Below are 27,669 nucleotides of genomic sequence, written 5' to 3'. Positions count from 1 at the left end.
GTTTCTCTTAGTCTTGGAATTCTTCTTACTGCTTCTTGTATTTCATGCAACACTGAAGAGGAGGAGTAGACTCTTTGCCACTACTGCTACCCAAGGCTGGTGTGTCTATCTGCTGGTTCAGAAGTGCAACAAAGCAGGTACCTGCCTTTACTGGAAACACTGTGGTGATACCAGGGCAGTTGTGTGGTTGGACCCTCTCCTCAACACTCCATGGAGTGTTACACCACAGGAAGACTACTTGAAGCTTGGCTAGACCGCTTGAAGAGGTTCATCACAAGACCTTTGGAGAGTGCTAATAAAATCCTTTAAAAGGCTATTTGCATGTGTTTTCTTTACGCTGAGGCTTCTTTGAATGATGCTGCTGTATGAATAGTGCTGGTGAGAGAGACATGGAAATTAGATGTGACGGTACAGCTTCGCAACACAGTATATGCTCCATTCTCTTATTTTGAAAACCAAGATTTTCCAAAAACAAAGCAAGCTGTTCTCATTTTGATGCTAATAACACACAGCTGAGGCTGGAATTGTGAGAGGCTAAATCCAAAGGAATGTCAATTTAAATATCAGAGCCAGGAACTCTAGGTCTTTCCACAATGACTTGTCCCACTACAGTGGGTCTCTGCCTCTCGGTGCTGAATGGCCCTTTATTACCTGCTGTAACTTTACGACTAAAATGAAAACATGGGAAATTTCCACTGAGGGTAAAGAAACTTAGGATCAGGTTTCTAATTTTGCAATATCTGGGGGAATTTAGACACTATCTCTTGAACGCTATTTTAAATGTCTGTAGGCATGTCGCCACTCCGCATTCTGTTGAATCTTTTCACTGCCATTGGATGACAACATAATTAAATGAAAAACTCATGGGTGAACTACCAGGGTCTTCTATCAAGTTGTCCTATGTTCCATGAAAATTAGTCACGTAGTTATTGAACTCAAAGTCTTCAGGGATTTTGGGGGCATAATACAGATTTATTACAATTAAAATAAAGGTTTTAATTTACAATGTTTTTTTCAATTACAGTGTCTTAACTGTACAAGCAAAGCCTGTATTGAGACATTAATTATGGATACAAGTAGCTCTGCATGGTATTGGCAAAATATGAATATTTTAATATTTCTCCTTAATATTATGATTGTGATACAGTAGCAATATTTAACTCTCTTTTCAGTTGTTCAATTGCTATTAATGGGCTTTCGTACTTAACCAGTCCTTTTCCACAAGAAATCAAAATACAGACAAAAATTGTGATTTTTAACTGGTCATACTGGAAGGCCAATCAAAACCGATTAAGAGCTTTTTTCAGTTTTTGAGGAGGACCATAACTGATTCATGTATGACAGCATGAATAGTGACTTGGAAACTGTAGCCTTGCAGGGTGCATCATTTCAGTCAGGCTAAGCTGACTGAAGTCACCATTTTCTCCTTTGTAACTAAAAATTAATAATTATTTATTTTTAATTGCTCTTAGCCCACGAGCGGTTTAATTCCAAAGGACTGATACACTTCAACAAAATGAAATATTTAATTCTTTTTTAATTTCCCAAATAAAGGTAACATAGTATTTTATTAGAACAAATGCACGAGTAGCATAAAAATTCCTGATTAAGTTTTCAGCTAGTGAATGCAGTTTAACATGATTTGAATCTTGTGCCAGATTCAGTCAGAAAAGCGGCAAAATGAAGAGAAAACTAACTTTTCAGTGTACATAGATCAAGGCTCCTGACCCTGAGTGTAAAAGAACTCAGCTGTGTGTCTCAGACTCATCACGTGAAAGCAGACATCCCTCACTGTATTACAGTTACCACAAGTAACTAAGCAGTAAACCCAACTGATCACTCATTTGCAATAACAAAGCAGAGTTACTGGATGTACGGTTGGAAAACGTGCTGGACACAGAGCAAGTGAAGCTATTGCAGGACTTTGCAATATCAACGCCGCAACTCATTCATTCCACAGTATGAACAGTTCCTCAGCATATCGTTGAACCCTAGCCGAAGTCCAGCTGTCGGGATGCCAGACCACCGATTGCCAAACGTGTTCCCACACAAAATTCAGACCAGAGCAAATTGTACAACGACCAGTGAGAAATAAACTAGTGAATGGGAGCGGTTCGAAAACCTGCGTACCCAACAGTAACGTGAAGTCACGCTGGTTTCTTCTTCTGGAGGCAAAAGAAGAAGTCTCAGACACTGAGATAAAGCTCCTTTTTCGGGATGGGGGGAAAAAAAAAAAAAAAACACAGACGGCACAAAAAGCCCCGGGACATTTTTGTCCTAATTAAAGATGAAGAGTATGCAAGCGTTGGAAGATTTATGGGCTAATCATTCTCTGATTCTGTTCCATCGGAGTTGAGGCTGCAGTACACAGACCCCCTTGATGTGCAGCTTACCCCTGGGCTTAGAAGGCACACAAGTTGAGATAATGATGTAGAGCCTCTGCATGCATCGGGAAATGTAGGTGAGGATGGAAGGGAGATGCGACTCCACATTCAGGTTGCAGTTGTTATATGGAGGTTCTTACACACACACACACACACACACAATGAAATATTCTGTACGTGAAGCTAGAGCAGTAGTGCAACACTATAATGATAGTTCCGCACCAGCTCTTTAGGATGTGATGCATTTTCTGAGGCGGTAGTGCCAAAATGGTGATATAAACTAATTTTCAGCTTAATTTGGCTTTCAACATTCTGCACCCACCAAACACACGAGCAGCATTGGGCTTGCTGCCAATAGTAAAATGTCATTTCAGAGCCCCTTTACCAGCAGATCTCCAATAATACGCTTTGGCTTTATTGCTTGTAGGAGAGTTTATAAAGGCATTTAGAGGGTCAATAGCACAATGTGCAACACTAACATCTGCTCATCATGTGGCCAAACGGTTAAGAGCAGTAGCCCTGATTTCACAAATCTAATCCTTCAGCTGCTGTCTTTGCATCATAACTCTGGGGGGGGGGGGTGAAGAAGCATGCTTTGTATGACTGGAACATTTAACAACAAAATGAAGCTGAGAAGGAGATTGTGGGTGGCAACCTGAAGCTCTCTGCTCATCTGTGTTGCACATTTTTTTTCATTTTCAACAAAAAAAAAAAAAAAAAACACTTGGTTGATGGTGACATGATGGTTTCCGTGTGCCCTTACACAATGTGGCAAAACGGAGAAATGGCAACTGGTCACATATGGGGCTATAGAAAATAACAAGAACGAGATATTTATCCAGATTCCTTTTCTCTTTCATCTGAAACAGAGCACATTCACCTCTGCTGCGGAAATAACTGCCTCATATGGCGCTCAGAAACACACAAAAAAAAAAACGCAAAAACATATTAAAAGGCTGCACGTTGCACAAAGTGATATGAGCACCGACCTTGGCATTTGAGAGACAAACAAATAAAGCTGAGATGCAGACACCCAGATGAGTGTTGGCCCACGAGCTTGCTCTATTCGATTCAGATGGAGTCGCACTACTTACATGACTCTGTTTTAATTCCGTGGAAATGGATGTCAAAATATTTACCTATTTACTTTTACTTACTCATTTGTTACAAAAAAAAAAAAAAAAAAAAAAAAAAAAACTGTTCTCCTCCTTTGTTAGCCATCTCAGACAGTTTAAGTGGCATGACTGGAGCGTCACGTGGCCCCAGCGTTAGCTCGGCAGACTTGGTGGTTGTTCTAAGGAGGGTGAGGACACTTGGAGGAGTTTCCTTGGCCTTGCGGTCTTCTTCCGCACCACAGGAATGACAATTGACCGGCTCCGAAGACAGAGCCATGAATTAAACATAAAGGATGCATAAATAAACCCTGAGCCAAATGATAGGGGGCAGGTGCGATGCTCGCAGCGAGACAATGTCCTGCGGGTCTAAGCACAGACAATGAAGTTGTTTCTTCGCATTCTGTTTTCGTGTGCGTGCGTTGTCTGTGCTGCACAACACAGCGTGACTCATACAACGGCCACACAACGGCTCGGGTGTACCGAGAACGACCGAAAGCGCTCGGAACCCGGATCCGTCCGCGGCGCTCCACCGGAACCTCGGAGCATCCTGCAGAGAAACCCAGCTCCGAAGCGGTCTTCCCCCGCGCTCCTGAGAAAGCTTCCTGCACAAGTCGTACGTCTACCACCGTTCTCCAACCGACGAAGGCGGCAAAGAATCCGAGAAGGTGTCTGCTGCGGATGCTTAACAGAGAGCAAAGGCAGATCTAGGTGCACTGCTGTACGGAATACAAGGCAGAAGCTCATTAAGCACTTAAATCTACAGTTATTTACCGTCACCAGACATAGAAGTGTCTATAGATACATGATAAATTAAACAGATTATATGGATCCCAGTTAAAGGTCACAATGATAGGAGTGCATATCCCATCGGTGGCTTATCAGTCACGCTCCCGGCTATAAAGAGAAGTGTTTGCTTTAGCTTTACTGCATCTGTGTATGAGCTGCTCATGACACAACTTCTGGGAATGTCTTTCTTGAGGGAATTAAATTGAAAACACATTCTTCCAGTAAAATGATTTCTCGATGTGCAGTGTATTAAATGAGGTTTAAAGAAGTGCAGTGGAGAGGGACATTGCTGATCTCTATCAATAAAAAACCTTGCACAGAACAACACGTTGTAATTGAAACCTCTGGCTGAGCTATCTGAAGTTGCCTCCTGCCGCTACGTGTTTTCTGTACCGTTCGGAACGTCTGAAAGTGGCTCGCAGAAGTACGTGCCTCAAAAACACTTGAGTGGCTTGGGTTCAAAGGTAACGGTGAGAAGAGAGGAAAGAGGAGGTGTGATCCTACAAACGACGCCGATCCCCAGGGGTCCAAACGGATTCAGAGGGCCGCTGGGTTTCTCACTGTAACGCTGGCCGACCGCTGACCCGGAAACTGTGACCGTGTCCGTTCCCCGATTACAAGGGTGAGGAAGATAAACCGCACACGCAGGACCTCGCCTCTGCTCACAGGAGACAAGCTGCTCGGGAAGAAGCGAATGGTGAGTGAAGCATTGAAACCCTTTGCTTCTATAACACAGCAAGATACTTTAAAAGACTGTAACCAGGGCCTAGAGGTGAATTCTTACATGTTCTGTCCATATATAGCACCATATTTAAGCAATTTCAGGTTTCTTTGATCTGCATAGTAATACATTCATGGGCAAAACAAAATTATATAATAAAAGTAATCACCGAATAACCCCTGTCAAATGGATTTCGGCTCATGATGAAATACATCATCCGATGAGTGGGGTGGTTTATTTTCTTCTTTAACAGTAACTGCCGAGGTAAACAAATCAATTTCAGTCAATTTGCTCCCTGGTACTATGACTAATTCATTCGGTGCACGACTCATAATGCGACAAAGGCGGAAAGCAAAACAACTGAAGAGGACTGTGCTGAGAGGACGGCTGCTGGGAAAGTGGCTGAGCGCGACTGCACGTCCCGCAACGCCTGCCCGGTGAACTGGCAGCTTCGTCTGCGGCTCCGCTGCTCGACCACACAGCAGATAGTCCAGCATAGTAGCGGCGGCTATTGCTCCTCCTGACACGGGCAGATCGCAAAGGCACGGGCCGCCTCCTTGGTGGGTTCTTCTGCTTTCTCCGGGATCGACCCCCCCCCGCATCATCTGCATCAATCTTCTAGCTGAGGGCTTTGCAGAGTTCACCGTCGAGGGGCTGGCACCAGTTATGAAATCAGGGAACGACAGAGCGAACGGTTGGAATGGTTTTTTTTTTTTGTGCATCCGGCCATTCTGCAGAGAATTGAACAACCTCTCCACTACCTCACCTGCTGATCAGGACTCGTAAAGTGATGTCGGAGTGTGTCCTTGAAAACCGCAGGGCCGCTGAATGGTATCGCAGTGCTAGTGAGCTACAGAGAAATGAGCCGTGCGCGCGATGGAAGCGTACATCTTATCCTCGTACAAAAAGTGCGTTTCAGCTCTACAACAGGTGGCATCTCTGCACTCTTCCACTTTTTTAATTTATGTATCTGCTTTCTTCAGATAAAACAAGGTTTTGATTTATCTTTCCGTTTCCCTGTTGCACCCTGGTGACCTGGTGCCTTATTGAACCACCCCAGGTTTGGTGCTCAATTAAAGACCCCATCAACTAAGGGCTACAGCGCTGGACACAAAGAGCCATAAGTGCATGTCAACTTTTGTCGCAAGCTTGGCTTTCCCGCTCACATTCTGACCTGCTGATGACATCTTTGCACTTCACCTACAGCAGCCAAATCTGAGGAACAAGCTCCTCCCAGGGCTGGAGACCCAACGGGTAGGTGTGAAGAGCTGTCCCGGCACAGGCAGGGAAGTGAGAACACCTCACCTGGGTCTCCCTGTCATAGTGTAAGAACAAGCACTCTGGAACTCCATCACAGAGGAGGTGAACAGTGCTGTCTACGCCAGGGGTAACATGTCCCATCTCCTTCTCTGCATGGCTCTTCTCAAACTAAACATGAACACGTGCACCTGACAAGAGAACCGACATAAAACTTCTTCTGGGGAATTTGCTGCTGTAATATATGTGTGCGCACCTTCTGTTGGTGGAGTGCTGTGAGGTATAGGAATTCCTCAATGCCCCCTTTCCCGCAAGATCAGAGCACACCTCACAACAAAACAGACAAACTGGGAAAGGCTAAAATGGCTCAAGGAACATTCAGAAAGAATCGGGCTAATCTGGGAAGCAGCGTTAAAAAAAAAAAAGGCCTAAAAGTGGTAGTAATGGTGTCTCTGACCAATAACTCAGTCCAGTTACATGGCACCACCCACACACCTTATCTGAAACCGCTTGTCCCATGCAGGGTCGCGGGAAGCCGGAGTCTAACCCGGCAACACAGAGGGTAAGGCTGGAGGGGACACACCCAGGACGGGATGCCAGTCCATCACAAGGTAGCCTAAGTGGGACTCAAACCCCAGACCCACCGGAGAGCAGGATCCGCTCAAACCCGCCGCGCCGCCGCGCCACCGCGTCACCACACCCCCTTACATGGTACCGAAACACTTAAAACTACTACATGTACATTTATTCATTCAGCAGACGCTTTTCTCCAAAGCCACGTACATCTCATAGAAAATACAATTTGTGCGTTACATTAGGAGAAAGAGACATAGTTGTAGATTCTTAAGTACAGTTAGTTTTGTTTCTTTCCACCATATGAGTAGCTGAACAAAACCCAGAATAGCAACAATTCCCGATCACCTTCCTACTATTTTTTTTTTGAGATACAAAAACATTTACGTACAATACAGCAGTAGCTGTGTAAAGGCTACTCTGGGCATGATCATAAAGTTATGGTGCATGAACGTTTACACCCTACATGAGCTTAAGAGATCACGGGCGAAGTGAGTCGGGAAGAGGTGAGTTTTCAGACCCTGCACTACTGCGAAATCTCCAGGTTCGTAAACAGAGCAGCTACAAAGTTATTAAAGCATAATGATATTACCACATAAATTTTAACCTGTTCTTAATAACCAGATGGTACCTGAGAAAGGACTGAATATTCAACAGCATAAGAGACACACGACCGGAGCTGACATTTAGACTAGTGATGATCATGAAGTAAATCGTTTCAAAGCAATGCTACGAGGAATGCAAGCATCACGTCGTGTTATCCATAATGATCATGTGCACGGCCGCTCTGCGGACGACATTAAAGGGGCCGGTCCAGCCTGTACCGTCGACAGCAAAGAATGAGGAACACGCCCGAGAGACGTGGCAGCGCTCTCCCGGGAGCGTCGACTCTCCGGGGAACACGGGGCAGTGTGCGAGGGTCAGAGCCAAGGATCCCGTGTAATTGGCACCATTGAAAAGGAAGCGGCATCAGACGGCACTACCTTTATTTCCATAGAAACACTCTATCTGTTGCTATAGTTTCAGCTCTGTTAAGGGAGACTATGTGAGCTGTGAATAGGCCCCATTCACAGAGATGTCTGCAGCAATCGACTAAACGTCAGTGAAAACAAACTTAAACTTGCTGCCTTTCACTCATTCGTCTTTGCTGTTATATTTCTGCGTTGTTTACGGCGCCTGCCCAAACGCCTTTGTGTTGCACGGCTGAAAAAGACAACACGAAAACATGATTTTGCAGTCAGATCCGCAAAGACAGACAAAGGTTTCCCGCCCTTGATAAGCGAAGTTTCTCAGCCTCAGTGTCCTTTTTTACGTTAATAAGAATCAGTAAACTATGTAGCCTTTAATTGGCATCGAGTGGAATTCAGCTACGGTCTACCATGTCACGTTACCATAGAGGCGTAGAGAGACACAGTAAAAAAAACCCTAACCTCCATAAACACTTCACCTATCTATGAGTGGCCTTCTCAGCTAAAGAGGAAAACAGGCATAAGAATAAAGAAAACGGAGATCAATATGAAATGTCGAGATAGTTAGGACAGACCCCTGGAAAATCGCACATGCCGGACAACAATTAGGGTAATGCTTGTTTAACATACAAGACGCTTCATTCGTTCAGTTGCAGCCTCACTGGTTAACCCATATATTGACTTTCATACGAGTCCTGGCCAGGGTAAAAATTCAGCCTTGAGGGACATACTGGGTAGGTAAACGTTAGGTTCATCATACTAAGAATATCATTCTTGAGCCTTACTTTGGAACACGGTAGTGTTTGTCAAAGTCAGTCTAATTCACCACATTAGTCGCGTAACTCGAAAGGAACCGTAATTCAGGATGTTGGCGTGCGCGCTTGCGTGGCGCTGCAAGAAATGGCAAACGACAAGCTCTTGATGTGCTGGGGAAGTAACGGAAGAACAACATCTGACAGGAGAAACCTGAAGACAATGTAAGTGTGAGCGAAAGAGCATTTTCTATTCAACTTGAATGTCTAGGACTCCAAAGTTTCCCTGCGTCTCTGCTGAACTGGAGGTGGCGGTACAGTACTCCAGTGTTGAAAATAATTAAGAACCCCATGCTGCGATGTAAATTTAGACCTACAGTAATTCTGCCTGCCAAAGAAAACATACAGAAATAGAAGCGCAGCAAACACAAAGAACCGAGTGTTCAATCCCTTACGTCGGGAGGGAAAAGACTCCGGATTCATTACTCTTCCCTAACAGCCTTCTTTTGTATTTCTCGTAATGCTATCTGGCCATAAACACAGATAATTTGGTTGTGGTAAATCCATGTGTTCCTGTCAACTGTCTGCGCTGTGAAATAAGCCCCCGACCGCCTACCAGATGTGCCTGGTCGTTCTTGAAATTGGACTGATGAGAAGGAAACGTTCACTGCTGTTCCAGTAACATTTAACTTCGGGCGTTTGCTATGCTCTTACCGCAGCTCCGTTTATCGGAAGACCGACTTAAACGGCAAGGGCCTTGTTGGAATCAATAGCAGTGTTTAATAATGAGGACTGACAGAAATGCACCAGGCGTATGATAAGACCGTTCAGGCCGTGGCAGCTGGCATAAACAATGGCAAATGAATATCAGAAAAGATGGTAATGGTCAAAATAGGAATGCCCTAAAACCAGAAAAACTATCATTCGTCATTCGCTCAAGTATAAATCCGCTTTTCCGTCACCTCTTTCCGCCCAAGGCAGTAAGCATTTCTCCATAAGTGTGAGAAAGCGGAGGGGTGTGGTGGTACAGCGGGTTTGGACGGGTCCTGCTCTCTGCTGGATCTGGGGTTCGAGTCCTGCTGGGGGTGTCTTGCAATGGAGTGGCATCCTGTCCTGGGTGTGTCCGCTCCCCCTCCAGCCTTGTGCCCCGTGTTGCCGGGATAGGCTCCGGCTCACCGTGACCCTACTCGGGACAAGCGCTCAGCCACTGTGTGCGTGTGAGAGATTGCAAGTAGTTATATCCTCATTTAATGGGTCGCTCTCCGTAAGCATCGGCATTTGTGTAATTAATCACATGTGTCAGAAAACATTTTCAGACTTTCACACACCGGTTAATGTGTTTCCTATGTTCCCGACTCCCCGTTCTTCTTCGGCGGTAAGAATTTGCGACAAAGCATAGAAATGGAGGGAGCGGCAGACGAAGAAGGCAGCGTGTCAGAACGCGGCGCAATAGCGCGTCACCCACGGAAAACGCAACGTCCCTGTTTGAACCGTTGCTTAACAAACAGCACTAATTGAAATGAATATCAATAAAATCGAAAGGTGGAGACAGTCTGCCTCACTCCACCCCCGGTCTCCTTCCCAGACTATCTGGTACGCCACAAACAGAGCGCCGTGTGGTATTTAAAGTCGACAGAGCATCACAGACTAAGTGCTTTATTTCAGGCCTAAGTAAACACCATTTGTCTTTCTGTTGGAGCACTGGGTTCTGGCTTCACCAGGAGTGATCGGAAGAGCTGACTGATTACAGCTCATTATTCTAATGAAGTTCTGCACAATTTACAAGCGCTAATTTGTTCCTCGACCCATAATGCCAACTGCTCTGGTACCTGTGCCACATTTGCAAGCACATCTGCTGGGAGAAAAAACATTCTGTCACGGGCTCGTGGCCTAGAGAGGGCGGCCTCTGGTCTGGGTTTACCAAACTGCGCGATGGGGCAGTCGCAAATCACGCACACGGCATCACGCGGCACACACCGATGCTACACGGACCTCCGTTACTGGACATGTGTGGGTCCACAACTGCTACTTTCCCAAACCACTCTGAAGAAATGTAGAAGGACGGCGTTGACCCACGTACCGCTGTGCCACAACAGCAACCCTCTGCTACGGCCCTCGGATACACTACTTTAAAGGAATGTGTCCAAAGAGCAGTGAAAGTACCAATATTTAACAAAGGACAGCTGTATTACATTGACTTACTTAGCAGATTCTTTTCTCCAAAGCAACTTACAACAGATACTATGTAGTGTTATCAGCCCACACACCTTATTCACCGTGGTGACTTACACTGCTAGATACACTACTTACAATGGGTCACTCATCAGTGGAACACACTCTCTCTGTGTCACTCACACACTATGGGGGAACCTGAACGGCATGTCGTTGGACTGTGGGAGGAAACCAGAGCACCCCAAGGAAACCCACGCGGACACGGGGAGAACATGCAAACTCCACACAGACTGAGCGGAGATCAAACCCACGTTCTCTCGTACCACCACCAACGCTACTCGCTGGGCCACCGTGCCATTAGCTGAACTGACTCAGTTGGCTTTCTCTTTAATAGATCGAAGACTGAATGTTCATCTCTAGTCTGTCAATCAGTTTGTTAGTCTGTTTATATCCTTTAACATAACTGTTCGACTTCACAGCAACGCAGCGCTTCAGAAGCCGTCCATCAGAGCAGTCTAGACAGCGCGATCAGCTGCGGCGTCTTCGTTCAGCTGCTGCGTTTACCGGGGTGCGCTGGACTCAAATGAGCAGTGGTCACCTGCCGGTGGACAGGGGTGTCTTGTTAGTGCTTCTCCAGCAGGCCAGATTATTCTCTGCCCCCTCTCTATCACTCCATTTCCTAATCATGTTGTGTTCCTTATGCGCTCCACTGACACTCTAATCCAGGAGGGGTCACAGTCCCACAGCGCTCAGGGAAGTGTTTTTACAAAGCGCCATTTCCACTGGAGTGATTCAGGCCTGAGTTAAGGCAGGAATTCGTAAGGCACGTTAACGGTTGCCATGGCACCGGCACAAACGCAAACGGTTAATGAAACGGCTCCGTGAGGAGGCAAGAGAGCAGCGGTGGTTCGCAAACCCCGAGGTGAGAGCCAGCTGTTAGCGCGGTGCTGCCGTGTGCACGGTGGGGGGGGGGGGGGTGTGTGTGGCTGACAGGGGCCGTGTGCCCAGACGACGGAGCACCCCTCGGCGCAAGCACCCGGCCGATAGCATCCCGGGCAGCTCACGTCTCCGCTGCTCTCCGTCACCGTGTCATCCGCAAATCCAAATTTAGCACAGGCAGCACAAGTTTAGAAACCACCGTAGTAGAAAAAAGAGAAGGAAAAAAACAAGCCCCTCCCCAGCTTTCATGTCACAGGATTTTATCCTTTACTTTTTCCTGGAGCCAGCAACATCAAAGTTCTGCACACTTTTGTCCCTTTTCCCCTGTTTCCGCAATGGCATACATAACATCCAATTAAGACCACCGATGGACGCAACATTAATAAATCACACACTGATGCAGTGGACGTGAGGCCCACAGGCACTTGTCCCTAGGGTTTGGCAGGAGGAGGGATGGAGGCAGGCTGTGTGTGTGTGTGTGTGTGTGTGTGTGTGTGTGTGTGTGTGTGTGTGTGTGTGTGTGCGTGCGGTATGTATATGTGAGAGGTATGACAGAAACACACATGGGAGAACTCAGGAAGACTCCCATCATGCAGCATTCTGCAGGATAAGACACCCTCAGTGCATTTTTAAACCCCACACACACACACACACACACACACACACCGCTCCTTCCTGCTGCCATTAATTTGAACCAGGCGGTCGGAGGCTGGTATCTGCTTTTTACAGTGAGGAGGACCAGGCTGCTAATAAGCCTCTCAGGTGATGGAGGTGGAGGGGCTATGCTATTAAAAGGACCCTGCATTGCAGAAGAGGCTGCGGGGGTGGGAGTGTGTTGCTGCAGTGTGTGTCTCCCAAGAAAATGGGGAACGGCCAAAAACAAACACACAAATTGCACAAATTATGCAGTGTCTGAGCGGACGAGGAGGCAGCACATGCCTCGCGGAGCATTCGAAAAGCAATAGACTACTGTACAGCGTAGTTTGGGTTACCTCTCCGAAGCAGGACCGCACGTGCGAGGTCCTGTTTAGCCCTTCCCCTTTCAACCCGTCCCTGTTCCAAGCAACGGAATCAGCTGGAAACATGCTTACCTGGGGAAAGAAAAAGGAAGAAGCGCTTATAGAATTAAAACAGACAGTCTCTGCCTCCACCGCTGCCAGTCGTGTCGGTAACAAATCAATGACGTTAAGAACAAGACTTTACGACTAAAGGAGCATGAAATAACACAACATGGGCATTGTCGACTTTAATGTAGGGATGATGTTCTTTTCTCAATAAGGCTCTGCGTTTGGTAACACCACCCATGTGCCAGTTGACCACTGAGTATGGCTTGAAGATCCATCCATCCATCCATCATCCATCCATCCATCAACATCCACATCCATCCATCTGTCCATTCTTCCATCCATCCATCCGTCCATCAACAGCCACATCCATCCATCCATCAACAGCCACATCCATCCATCCATCCATCCGTCCATTCTTCCATCCATCCATCCATCAACATCCACATCCATCCATCCATCCATCAACATCTACATCCATCTGTCCATTCTTCCATCCATCCATCCATCAACATCTACATCCATCTGTCCATTCTTCCATCCATCCATCCATCCATCCAATTACAGCTTGACAGACACAGGGTCATGGTGTTTGGTCTGGTCTGCAGCCTATCCTAGAAGAGTCCTGAGAAAGGACCCTGGACGTGATGTGAACATCCTACCATTGTTACTAAACTTGCATTTTTGTCCCAAAAAAAAAAAAAAACAACTTTGAAACATGCTCATCATCCGAAGGGCCGCGCGTCTTAACGGTGCCCTAGATGACACGAACAACAAGCACGTCCTCTTTCAGAACGGTGATGGATGGAGTCCGTCACGGCGCTCACTAGGCTGGAGTCAAATGAGTCGTATCTTTGAGTAAGCAGGATTCATACAGCTTTGGTTCAGGTGTGCACACCTCGCTCATTCTAATTAACAACACATCACTGCGCTATTGAAAGAAGTAGACAGACTGACACCGGGCAACAAAGACGGCGCCGGCGCTGCCAAGTGCAGCGTCACCGAGTGTAGCGTGAGGCGTCCTGAAAGCAGCTGTCTGTTTCCCCAATTCTGGAAAAAGGGGAGGAAGAAAGCATTATGTATCCGTTTGCTTTTCTCTTTCACTTTCTTTTCTCTCGTTTCCTTGTCTGCTGCCTTTCTTTTGTAAGAATTGTCCCGCGTTGACTCACAGACTCAAAAAACCATGGATAAACCGCAGGCTTTTCTCCTTCCACAGCAGAGAAATCAATTTGCACACAAGTTCAAGTACTTTTTATCTCCAAATATTGTACTTGCCGCAAACAATACAATATAAAAATGGTAATAACAAGTTGACACTTCCTCAGCGCACAAGACAACCGTTCAGGGGAAACGGTATCTCTGGACAGTGAGAGGACATACTCAGAAATTAATTTAAGATGCACAGAATTTTTTTTTTTTTTTTTTTTTTTGTTTTTGTTTTTCCCCAGTGAAGTCATCCAGGCAGGGATGTTAACTGTGAGTCATTATCTGGGGCCCTCTGTGTATGTGTGTGTGTGTGTGTGTGTGTGTGTGTACAACAACCAATAAAGAGTGGTGTGAGGTAGCTGAGGACACAGTCACGCCAACCAAAAGCGCAGCGCTGAACAACATTTTTATTGGAGGCTCCACTTGTGATGTTCGGAAAGTATGCGGATGCTGCATATTTTAAGCTCGTTATGGAAAAGTAAATAATTAAACGCGTAGGAGGAGAAGTTTTATTCATTCTGACGCATAGCTGCCACTTTGCTAACTTTGACAGCTTTGATGCCGTCAAGCCCGTGGGGGGAACGATCGACTTGACGGAGTCAGCCTCTGCGCACTCAAACACCCATCCGTCCTCCCATCCTAACCTCCCTGAGCGCAGATCAAATCGCGCTAACGTACACGTTACGTCGCCGACGCACCGCTGCTAGGTGTGGGTAGGGAAGTGGACTCCTTATCGAAAGGTTCCAGGTTCGAGTCCCCGCTGCCGGAGCCTCGAACGGCGCGCTTAATCTGCGCTGCTCCAGTGACACAGCAGCTGGTAAAACGGAGGAAGGAGGAAATATGTCACGTTAAGCACCTCAGGACTGAAGTTTCTTCCAAACGAGGGAAAAATAAAGAAATAAATGGGAGAATGATGAAAGAAAACAGGACGAAAATGAAACCGCTGCGCAGATGTGCGTCCGCCGTCACTCCGCATCTCAGGATTCATTCGCGGGGGGCGGGGTGGGGCTCGCGTTCCCCGCGATTCCCCGGACTCTGCAAGCCGCCCTTTCCGGCGCCACGTGTGATTAATGATCCCCGCCTCTCGCCTGTTGGGGCAATTACTCCCGTCCCGTCGAAACACAGGACACCCCCAGCCTTCCTCTGCCCAACCTCACTCTCACCTTCTCCCTGGAGCGCGATCGATAAAACACAAAGGGAAATGTGGGACTGTAGGAAGGTATGGCTCGAGTGCATTAGTGCAGCGCTGGTTTAGCCGGAGGGAGAGAGGTCAGTTCCAAGGAGAACACCGTAATATCCCATGCCCGCAGGGTCGCCGGGTGCGATGCATATTTTTTTAAATATGTAACACGGCATTAAAGGTTTATGGGACAGAGGCGCCCCGCTTATCTGGCCCAGGCACAGCAGCCGGCAGAGGAATCGCCCCGCGCCCCGGCACGCCGGCCAGAGGACACCTATACATTTTTAATGCGCGAACCCTCGGCCTGACCCCCTGAAAACCCCGAGCGCCAGCAGGAAAGTCCATCCGGCGGCGCGGCCGGGACACGGCGCCGTATCGCCGCGCCTCGCACAAGAAAATAATTATCCAATATAACCCAGAGAGTCACATGAATAAAGAGGATAAGGAGGGGAGAGCGCTTTACCGTACGCTAAGTTATCTGGTGTCAGGGCGTAGATACGGCGGCCCGTCGAGCGAGTTAACACAAGTGCGATAAAATATTCAGGACAAGGCACTTTTTCCTGCTCCCGCATCAGACATGGCGAGTTTTGAAGGGAGGGGAAGCAGAATGGTATCAGCAAGTTCCCACGCCAGCTGTCACACTCCTAACAAGATGCCCTTCCCCCTCCCTCGATGGCCCTTCTCCGCTCTACCCCACCCAACCCGTCCCGCCCACTCTCGTCTCCGCCACGGGAAAGTTGGCGGGACGCGAAGAGCATTCGCCGCACGCTCCGCCTCGCGCAAAAACCGACGCGCCGCCGGGATCCGGGTTTATCGATCGGCACCCGTTTGGATGTTGGAACGCAGGCAGCCGGGCACGTTCCGGGGGAACACGAGAAAAGGTTACGTGCGAGAGAAGGTCAGCGCGGTCTTTTAGAGATGTAGCGCTTTGTTCGGCGCGCCCACCTGCATCCTAAGCGGCCGATCTCTCGCCGTCCTTTCGGCTGCCTCCCCGGCGAGCCCCCCGTGCTCCCACACGTACGCGCAGCAGTACGCGTGATTTCGGCCCGGAAAGCTTCACGCGAGCACGCGCCTCCGTTTCTGCACGAACGACAGGCAGGGTGCGCCACCGAACACGCAGACGCGCGCTTTCACGAAGACGGACGGACGTGCTTTACGCCCGGACCGCCGGATGCGTTCATCCTCTGCGTGAACTCCGCCAAGGGGGGAGGGTTTGCCTCTCGCCGCGTGAGAAGCGGCTCCTCACACGACGCCCTGAGCCGTGTAGCTCTCCTCCGGAACAGCCCCCTGGAGAGCGCCGGGTTCCGCTCCCAGCCAGGAGAACATCAGCACGTCCTGGCAGGATTGCAAATGGTGGCTGGGTCATGTTGCACCTGCAGGTTATTTATAGGCTGGGTGGTGCTGGGCAGAGCACAGAAGCTCTTGGTGGAACGGAGTGCGTCGTCCAGGATGAGGCGGTAGGCGATGGCTGCGTCGTAATTTCAATCCTAAAAACAGGAGGACATCTAAAAGTGTGAAACCAGGCGAGAGGCCTGTCGCCGGGAAGGGGGAGAGCGGAAGCAGCCCATTAACGGCGGACAGGGCGGGCTGGACACGCAGGAGATGCACAGAGAGTCCAGCCAAGTCACGGCTGTGGAGGAGGGACGCTCCCCTGTGGACACAGAAAGAGACGTGGAGAAGGCCCAGGTGTGCCGCTGGAGGGAAACATCACTGCAGTGGGAGGCCATCGCCTCACAAAGTCCACTTTCTGCACCTTCGCATTGTTTCTTCCTCTCACTTCATTCCGTTTCGGTTCGGTTCTGCAGGGACTGTTATAAGAATAACTTTGCCAAAGCATACACATATGTAGCGCGATATAATAAATAAATAAATAAATAAATAAATAAATAAAACATAAGGGTCAGAACAAATCTGTGCCTCCGAGTCTGTGGCTGGCTGTAAGATGTTGTCCCTCCAGCTCTGTTGCTCGTCTAGAAGAGGTTTCAGTTGAGCAGAAACCGGGCAGTGAAAGAACTCCAAACTGTCTCTTAACACAGCTCTTAGCCGTTTAAATGTTTCATTAAATCAGGACGCAGCGTCTCGGTCGGCGCCTCAACCCCTCTTCTCACGGTCGCCACCCGCGTTCAGCGTTGGTCATGACAAGGTGGTGCTCCGGAGGCCACTGCTTTATCATAGTTTTTCTACTTATTTACTTCCTCCAATTGCAGGGAGACATTCTACCGGTGTGTTTCACTCCCACTGTCCCTCCATTCTGACAAGGTGCCAAAGGGAGGACAGGTAACAGGACCTCTGTCAGATCTCAAGCAGGCCTCTGCTAGTGGTATTTAAACACACACACACACACACACACACACACACACACACACACACACACACACACAGTCCAAAATCGCTTATTCTAAGCAGGGTCGCAGCAAGCCGGAGCCTGACCCGGCAACACAGGGCGTAAGGCTGGAGGGGGAGGGGACACACCCAGGAGGGGACGCCAGTCCATCGCAAGGCACCCCAAGCGGGGACTCGAACCCCAGACCTGCTGGAGAGCAGGACCCGGTCAAACCCGCTGTGTTGCTGCGTCCCCCATTAATTCCGTATATCTGTAGAGGCCTGTAAGTGAAAAATGATAAATTATGCAAGTCAGTCAGAGTAAGGGCTCCTTCTAAGAACGTAGAGGCACGATGGCCGTAATGGACCAATTAACCCACCGCCGAGAGTTCTGGCCTCAAGCAAACACCGGCGTTTGCGGCCTCCCGCTGTCAGAGCGTGCCGGACCGGCTCGACGCGGCGTCGCCCGGGGGCTCCGTGGAGCACATCCCAACTCCGGCAGGAGCGTGTGACCACAGGCGAAAGCGAGCGCTGAATTTACCAGAGCCATTTAGAGGCCGTACGGGCCCCTGCGCTTCACATTCTCCAGCACCACTTCGGGGGAGAAGTCCTATTGATGTTCCTTCTTTCAAGCTGGGAAAAGCACTCCGTGAATCTTTCCCTCGGCCGAGCCCATTGTCGGGGCTGAATCATAATGAGTCACCAGCGACTCGAGCCCAGCTTCGCGGCTTTGCTTCCGGTGAGCGCGCCCGCCCCCACCTGCTAACGCGGCGCCTTCGTCGAGGTGGCTGCGCTTCACGGCGGAGGCGCAAACCGAGAGCGGCTATCGAAAGCTCGACTGCAAAACAAGCGGAGTGGCCAGCAGAGTCTTGGATAATCCAAAGGCTCCGATTGCTCGAGGCTTGCCAAATCACCGGAGCAGCCTGAACCGCGCCCAGGTTCTCCCGTTCAGCTCGCGAAGCCGTTTCGCCGTGGCCGTCTCCCGCTGCTGGGGACATTTATTTGGCGGTTGAGACGAAAGCGTCGCCACGCGGTGTCGGGCCGTCCGACGCACATCTGCACCGCAGCGGCCGCTTTCCCACATGGCCCTCTCGCACGCTCCTCCTGACATCTCCATTAGAAAGGGGTGCAGGGCTGCAACAGAGCGTTATGAGGGCGTGTTTGTGAGGCGGAGGTGGCGGCCACCTTTGATTCTCGTGACAAATAGAGAGTAAGGAGTAGAGGCGGTAGCAAGCCCAGGCTTTCGGAGGCCTGTCTCATTAATGCTCCGCTTCCCGCGACCAGCAGCGCGCTACTCAATTTTGGGTCCGGGGGAGGAGGCGCCGATACCGTGTGCGCCGTAACAACTTACCGCGACTTTAAAGTAAAACGCTACGGCTGCTGCAACAAAACACTTTACTCGGAGGGACAACAAACCGCAGGCCGGGCACAAGAACTGCTATGCAGCCAGTTTCACAAACCCACTTGAACAAACGTTGCAGGCCGAGGCAGACTCGAACCCACATCCACGGAGCTGAAATGTACCAGCCCGAGCCGCTACAGCCTTTTCGCCCCTTACCTTGCAAGTGTATCATACATAGTCACATACGTACATAGCCTGGGTCCTGCGTTCTTTCAGTCTGCCAACAGATAAACCAATGATGCCTATAACAACACTATAGACATCTATATCTCTGTCTACGTTCAATGCCATGTGTAAAAGAGTTTTAAAAAATGCTACCGCTAAACCCTCTAGTGTGTTTCTCTCACTTTTAGTTGGCCATGGTGATGTGGGGGTCAGGATGTCTTGCTGGTGGCCAGTGACCTATAGCGCAGATAGGAAGAACAAATGGATGGAGCTTGGCTTAATCCCAGATGTGTACAGATGTCCCTGATGCTGCAGGTAGCGTAGTCCTTAGAGCTGCTGCCTTGAACTTGTGGAACCCAGGTTTGAATCTCTACTGGAGAACCCTTGAGGTACCCAAGTACCCTGAAGGTACCCAACCTGAAATACTCCGGTACTCAGCTGTATAAATGAGCAATTTAACACTGTGAATTCTGTTGGACTGAAGCATCACATAAGCAGATAAATGCAAATACATGTCTTGTTTTTCCACAGTAATACCCTGCTATGGACATACTGGCTAGGAAAGATGCCTTTGCAAGGAAGTTCCAATGCAGGCTGCAGATTTCAGATTGGAAGTTTGGATGTGACTGTCCTAAGAAGCACCTCTGTAAAATCAGTGTAAAAATCCAGCTGATGGCGAGATGCGGAGCAAAGAGGCCCCTGGGACGGGGCACCTGGTCCACCACAGCCGTCAACCTGTGGCCCATGGAGTCACCATTAGATGGAATAGACAGGGGGTAGAGCCATAACGTTAATGCTAATTTCAAGCATATGCCACTATTAATATGACATATGCTACTGTGAAGACATGGGCCCAAGGGGTAAACAAGGCCTCTTTAGGCAAGAGATGAAAGCGGAGAGGCATGTTAGGCATTCTCAGTTAATGGCGTACGTCACCAAGTGCAAGAGTGGGATCGCAGTCCTCGCACCGTGGAGCCTCGGCGGAGCAAAGAAACGATATTTTCAGCTGCAAAGGGCACATGAGGACTCCGAATGTGGCGCATTCACCTAATTAAACGGCGTATTTTGGGAGAATGGCTGAGGACTACGTAAACAAATGCTTCGACCTCAGACATACACACGCATTTTCATCGCATCCCTGCGAACGTAAGGAAAACGCTACGACGAAACATTACGCTACCAGGCGTAAGCCTTTCTCACGGACGCCCTGCGCCACTTCAATCGCGACGGCTCGGCAGTGAGCGTTACAGCAGCTGGCGATCGTTCCATTTGAACCGCCGCGGTCTTATGAAGCGGTGGAGTGAACCGAATGACTGTCCCTGGAAAAATTCACAAGCGGCCACAAAAAGAGCGAACGTCCGAACGACAACGTGGGGACTACGGAATGAATCACACCGGCGCGAGCGATAACAGCGGCCTGGCCGCTTTTTCCCCCCCATATAACACAACACCCGGTGGACTTCGCGGCACGAACCGATTTTCCTTCAATCAGTGCAAACGTCTGAGCGTGTGCGCATCTCCTAATTGAGCCGTAGTCATCTGCGTTCGCGCGCCGTCCGTGATTCCGCGCGCCCGTGTTCTCGGCTCGACGGCGGCGCCGTAAAGACAAAGGCTCATTATGGAGGGAAAGAGGAGTCTCGCGGCGTCCGTGCTAAATGAGCCTTCCACATGAAGATCAATGGGCAGCAGGAGCACCGCAGGGCCAGACTCTCCCCCAGCCCCCGCTCCGCCTGCAAATCCTCCGCTCGAAAACAAACGATCGGGTCGCAGGTGGCTCCTGCCGTGGCGCGGGACGGGGGTAACAAACCGGAGTCCCGTGTTAACGGGTCCGCTGATCCAGTCGGCGCGAGGCCGACGGACCGCAGAGTGATTATCGCGGGCTGCCTTGTCATAGAATATCGTTTAGATCGAAAGTGATGGGGAGTGCCGCGGGGGGATGACGACTGCGATCTTCCGGCCAATAGGACTTGAACGTGGCTGCAGGCGCTCATTAAGATCCCCTTCCGCTCCGCTCCGGGGTTGGATATGCGCATAAAGGGCGTCGGAGACCACTTTGGGTAAACGCACTCAGCGCTTCCTTGCTACCGTTTGCTATTACGAGGCAGCTCGGCAGCAGCTTCGGCGGAACGCGGTTCGCAGGACGGTCGTGCCTATATGCGCACTTGATGAGCCATTCTTTGTGGACGCACCCACGCTGCACGATTCCCAGCTTCTTTGATTTGATTTGTATTAAATCGCACCCCGCATGCTGAATTTGTTTTGAGCAGGGAGAGGAACTAAGCAGCTCGAGGAAACGCAACCAAAGCGGTTTGGCTTGCAAGGCGATGGCGGAGGGGGAGCGGGGGGGGGGAGGGGAAGCGAGTAAAGCAAGTAAAGAAATCCACACGAGTTCCACCTGAGAGTGAATGAAGAGGGAAAACGGCGAGCGAAAAGAACATCAACGGGGAAAAAAAAAAGAGCACTTCTACCTCTTTAATGTGTTTCTGTTCCTCACGGAAATTCGTGCGGATGTTTCAGTTGGGTTAACGGGATGCCTTTCAAGCTGCCAGTGACATGGTAATTAAGTTGTCAGCTGTCAGGCCCCCCACGGCCCCTTGGCGCCCGGAGAGAGGACGGCGCAGTGGAGCCTGCTCTGTTTAACTCTGCCGCCCGCTGTGGCCTTTTCAGAGCCCGCCGCCAACCTTGCGGCCCTTTTCCACTCCTTCGCTCTGGGGCCGCGCCCGAATCGGCTCAGGTTGACAGCGGGCCTTTTCTTAATGGCGTCGCCTCCTTCAACGCTTCCCTCGCGTCTTTGCCGGTTCGCAGCCGGGAGCTGCGCGCGGAAGCGACGCGGAAAGAAAATGTCACCGATCGGCCGCAGCGCTCGGCGAGGACGCCGCCATCTCGTCAAGACGAGCCTTCCGCATCAGGACTGTTCTGAAACCATGTGACCCGGGTTAGGTGTCCCCTCCCCATCTCAGCTCGCCGTCGCCCTGCACCGATGCTGCAGCCCACTGGGGCACGATACATCTGGCATGACCAGATCCCTGGAAATATGCCTTTTTATTTTGGATAACGCTGTTGGTCATCGCACACGCACGCACACACTCCTTATCAACAGCACACGCGATTCACTATGGTTTTTTATATTACACGCAACACTACGATTTCCACAGTTACTGCACATGTTTTTTCCTCCATAAAACACACGTCCTCTACATTTGGGCTCATTCGGGGGCCACCAGGCTGCAGAGTGCAAGGAGACGCATTGTGGGATGGGGCCGCAACGTAGGCCTGAGCTCCTGCTGGGTAAGACAAGTCCTGCGTTCACATTTGCTTTTTGCATTTTCAGTTGCACATCCTCAATGAAGTATTGAGGTTGACAGCTAAACCCTCCTCTTCCACACACACTCAATCACCCCCTACCCCCTTTTTCCATTTCCTTTTCACTAACTCTTTCTTCGTCTCTTCTTTTCCTTTCCCTAGTATTTTTCCTCTCCGTCTACCTGGGGACATCTCTTACGTGCCGCAGCTGAGCGGCGGCCAGAATGGGCACTCTCATGTCCAGTAGGGTGCACGCTGACCCCCGAAGCTCCCCCACGCATCATCGGCAGGAACCCAATCTTCATAAACGTCTGAGGCCCGTTCACAGCAAAGATGGCTCGTCAACACCGGTCGGCGCATTTTGGCTCGGAGGACTCGGACCTCGATCAGCGAGAGGACTGCTGAAGCCGGGGAAGGGGACGCTAAGCCCGAAGACGTTGTCCCCCCGAAGGCGAAAGGTGGAAATGCACTCGATTCGGTTCTACTCGGGAGGGAAAGCTGCCTTGATCTCAAGTTCAGGTTTCAAGTTTCTTGTCGTAGGTACAAGCACCGTGTACAAGTATCATGAAATTCTCCTTGAATGCTTCTCAGTAGTCAACGTGAGGAGGCCCCCGAACGCAGCCGCATGACCAAGTCTACTAGCCCTCGGCTCCTGGACTTGTGGGGGTGACCACGCTACTTTTCCACTGGCACCGCTATGGAAATTACTGCCGCCAGCGTTTTTTAAACGTGTCTCTGTGGCTCCAGGGTCCCAACAGGGCCTTTATTTTTAATATCTGTTCCCGGAGGAGCCGGCGGCGCTTAATCATGTCGTTCCGTACATCTGTTAGGTTTTATTTTCGCCGTTGTGCGGCGACACTGCCGGCCTCGCTCGATGTCCCCGGGGGGATCGAGAGCGATCGCGACAGAAGGAGGGAGAGAGAGGGACTGACAGAGGGAAAGACAGAGGAAGCGTGAGGGATGGAGGCAGCGACGGAGAGAGCGAGAAAACAAGTGCGTGGCGTCACAGTTACTTACTTGGTTCCTGTCACAGTGTGTTATTGCCCCAAGACAATGTTAAAAATATTAGCACTAAGTGCGGCAATGTCATAAGTGAACAACCAGCGCGTGAATACTGATAAGTTACCAATGGGGTCTGATGCCTTAGCCGACAGTTTGATCCAAACCGATTTACCACTTTACGCAGCGGATGTTACTGAAGCCACCGCGTATTCTCCATGCCAGTTTAGGTATGTCTTGTTTTGGACGCCCCGTTCCCTTTATCGTGTCAGCCTTCCAACTTCAGCAGCTCCAAGTTAACGTCAGAAGAGAAAGTTTTTGCTTCATCCTCCCCTTTTCACACCAAAATATCCCCGTTTAATGGCATAACGGGCCATAAGGCCACGGACGATGACTGGCAGGATTGAGCGACGACAAGTTGCGGCACAGAGCTAGCGGCCCATGTTGCGACAGGCCTGGGGTCTGCGCTCGAGGCTCAAAACCCCCCTGGGAAGGTGGGAGAGCCTCGTTTTCCCATCCCAGCCCAGGAGTGTCATCTCCGGCTTCTGCTCATCATCAAAGGAGACGCACGCAAGCATTCCGGGAGCGAGCGTGTCCCAGCCGTCTTCAACCGCCGTGCAAACAAGGCGCCCGAAGGAGTGACGGCAACATGGCAGCAACGGCGGGACGGATGCGGCACTGGGTCCGAGGGGGGGGGGGGGGGTGCTTGAGTGAAGGTCTGCTGAACCGGGGACCGTCGTATCTCTCCCTGTCTCGCTCTTGCTCACCGGAAACGTGTTCTGAATATCAAACATCAAATGCAGCCTGCGTGGATACCCAAAACCCCGGAAGTCCCTACGGCGCTGGGATAGCGCTTCCTGTGAAAATGCTCACAAAGTGTTAGTATCATTGATGAAAGCTTTACACGTCAACAGAAATAGAGGGATGAAGGCGCCATCGAGTTGAAGTACTCGGAGCTACCACCGGCAAGGGAGGGAACGGACGTGGGTCGCCAGCGCAGGTCTACGAGTGCGAACATGGGGAGAGAGAAGACAAACTCCGTACGCGTTGAGCGGGACTCCGAGCAGTGCAGGACGTACAAAGCGCTGGCATTACCCGCTGCGCCACCGTGTCCCGTGTGCTCAAGTTACACTTGTCTTGTCTCTTATTGTGAATAGCAGCATCATAAAAATAAGTTGCATCAAACTTGTGTTGAAGCAGGGCAAAAGGTGAAACGAAAACTTCTGACTGGATCTGCAAAACCAAGCCACTGTGTCAAATGACCAGCAGCCATAAAATGCCAATGTTTGACACACACACACACACACACACACACACACACACACACACACACACACACACACACACACACACACACACGCGTACACGAACACACACACTACAGTAATCCCTGAATAATGGGCCTGTGAAGAGGAGAAGTGCCACTCGCATACTAAGCGGCTCCCATGCACTTTGGTGTGAACTCACTCTGGCTGGCAGGGCTGCGAGCGAATGCTGCCAGGGGACGGGGGGAGGCTGTTTTTGCAGCCGTTTCATATAGCGTTCTAAGCATGGCTCAGGCTGCAGTGTGGAAAAGTCACACTGGCAAGACCCCGAACCCTGGAACGGTGTGTCCTCTGTGTCGGAGCCTGATGAGTCTGGACTGTCTTCATCCTTCCATCCCCTTCAGCGGTTTTGCCCAACCGCCCCTTTGCAAACTTCAGCAGAGGGTAAACATCAGACTCAGCCTCCTTCTCCCAGCCCAAAGCCTCAGAACCAGTGAAGAATGCCCCATTACAATGAGTACCAAAACCCACTTGAGTGGAGCTGCGTCTCTTTGTGCCGCCGTCCTGAGTGGCCGCTCTCGGTCTGAGGCCATCGGACAGAACGGCACGCGCCGCCTCTGTTCGCGGCCCTTTCCTAAAGCCCTAAAAATCCATTCCGGATTCTGCGAGGCTGTGTCTTTGGAGATTCTTTCTCTCGACTTAATGGAGACGCTCAGAAAAATCAGGATTAATGGCTGCCCCTTTCCCATTTTGTTCATTCGTGGTCCTCGCTGCATCTCTTAATGCCACGGTGTCTGCAATCAGCACCGGTGTCAGGGGGATTTCAGGACTCCTCTAACGAGACGACTAATTTATACTGATGGACTGGATGTTGGCAAAAGTGGAGCTGGGTACACAATGGTGTCTGACGGAGGCCCGAGAGCATGTGACGTGCATAGCAATATTTGAGCGAGCGGCCCATTCCCACCCCTGGTGCGGTTAGTGACCGCTGCTCCCTCAACAGCGTGTATAAATGAACTCCCTGGGCAAATACCATTCCTTCAGCAACTGTCATCTGACTCTTTGCATGAACGGAAGAGTTTCTGTTCAAGCAGAGTACACAAAATGACGTTCATTATTTTGCCAGCCTCCCTCTACGGGAAAATGGCAAGAGAACACCCACGAGATGTAGTTGTCATCTTTGGCTTCCACCATAGTATTTTGGACTGATGGTGTTGCCAGGGGAATGGCAGCAGGTGTTGTGCTGCGTCAGGGATGCTGAACACAGGAGGTCCTGCACATGAGCTGGTCAGCGAGGCAGGGCAAGGCATCGCTTTCTTGCTTTCGTCATCACAGAAGAACCAAAAGCTGCCCTTGAGCAGAGCAGATGACCGAGGTAATGCAAAGGCAGCCACCTACTTGCATCCAAGAAGCCCTGGGACCCGTTCGTATGGCCCATCATACTCCACACATACATCATGTATGCAATTAGATCACACTTTTATCATGTCATGTCAAACCACACAGCCAAACACTAGCGTTGCAATGCGAGCTGAAAGCGCTTTGTCTGCCACCAACACGAAAAAAAAAAAAAAAAACAAGCTGGACTGACATCTCATAGCATTACGTCATTTAGGGATCATTGGAAAAAGACACAGAGTAGCACCAACAGAGACCCTGCAAGTTGACAGTATCAAACTGACCGGGAAGAATGCATTTCATAGCCTAGATCAGGAAAAAATAACAAGAGGAATTTGTTTTGTCAATGTTTGATGACCTCTCTTGACCTTCAGGGAACTCTGACGTTTCACATCAGCTGATGTAGACACGAGAAAACCCAAAGCAAAGCTGACAGGTGTCTCCGTGTCTCCAAAAACGGTTATTGGATTCGTATTTACAAAAAGTCTGCCACGTTAACTGTTGGTGTTCCTATTAGCGAAACTTAAAACAAAAGCTTGACTTGTCTGATCAGTAAACTATGAAGACTGCAAAAACCCTTTGATCTATATGAAAAAAACATGATATTTGTACCCTATTCAAATTAGATTTCCTGAAAGCCACTAAATACCGTGTGTCGCTTCTGACTGGAACCTTTCAGTTAGTTCCCCACAGCCCGTTCCTCCTCATGCTGTTAGACATCACCAAGACAACAGACCCATTGATGGAGCAGTGGCACTGCACAGCCTTTCACGATGAGAACCCAACAGAAGCCATCAGAGTAAAATCAGCCTTATAGACCCATCCCTGACATAACCTTCAGGGTTAATTTGTTCACTGAAATCGCACTCTTGGGCGAATTCCCGTTTTTAAAAGGTATTTATGCGCAACGATAACAGCCATATAATAAATAGTCACATGCCAGTATACATCCATTTGAGTTATGTGAATTTGGCTTCGCAAGAAATTGCATTTAAAAGCTCTACATCTCACAAGGTATTTCTTGCACTTTATTCATTTAGCAGACACTCTCCTCCAAAGCTACTTGCAATCTGTATTATTTAGAATTTAGCTAGTACCTTTATCCAAGGTGATTTACCGCAATAAAGTCCCTATAATGATCCACCTATTTATACAGCAGAGCAATTAACACACACACACACACACACACACACACACACACACACACACACACACGCAAAGTGCAATTTAGAGTCACCAATTCACCTGAATTATATCTTTGGACTCTAGGAGAAAAACCATATGATCAAAGGGAGATTTTGTGGGGGGTTAATCATATGGAGGTGTTCATATGTATATTAATTCAGTGTATAACGGTGTTTTATGTGGTGAGAGGGTTAGACGCGGTTTTTCACGTTACAGATAGAGCAGCAGAGACTTGAAGAGGCACTTGGAAGAACTGAAAGACCCGAATGAGCACAGAGGGAAAACCATGCAGTATTATAGAGTAAATAATCACTGGAAACTACCATGTAATGATAATTGATGTTAACTACTAAAGAAATTCTATCTACTTTGATGGGACTTGGCCATATTTTAGCATAAATGATTCTCAGTTTGGGGCTCAGGAACACAATATTTACCTTTCAAACTAATGGGAATTACATCTTTCACAGAGTATTCGACTTACGGAGGATTTTTCAGGAATGCATTATCTTT

The 27,669-nt window shown here is 49.4% G+C and overlaps 1 protein-coding gene across 3 annotated transcripts in view; it reads right to left on the bottom strand.

The window, feature by feature from the left end:
- cadm2a (cell adhesion molecule 2a) overlaps nt 1-27,669 on the bottom strand; it is a 292,739-nt gene that overhangs the window by 136,783 nt on the left and 128,287 nt on the right. Inside the window, exon 1 of one of the 3 annotated variants that reach the window (XM_029251284.1) lies at nt 12,660-12,711. The exons of the other annotated variants lie outside the window; for them this stretch is intronic. The gene's annotated coding sequence lies outside the window, so the exon portion shown is untranslated. Of the gene's footprint in view, nt 1-12,659; nt 12,712-27,669 lie in introns of those variants that run through there. 3 annotated transcript variants of the gene reach the window in all.

The sequence above is a fragment of the Scleropages formosus genome, chromosome 4 (genome assembly GCF_900964775.1).
Source record: "Scleropages formosus chromosome 4, fSclFor1.1, whole genome shotgun sequence".
Classification (NCBI taxonomy): Eukaryota; Metazoa; Chordata; class Actinopteri; order Osteoglossiformes; family Osteoglossidae; genus Scleropages; species Scleropages formosus.
Note: the sequence above shows the minus strand (reverse complement) of the source record. Positions and strands in the feature narration are given on the sequence as shown.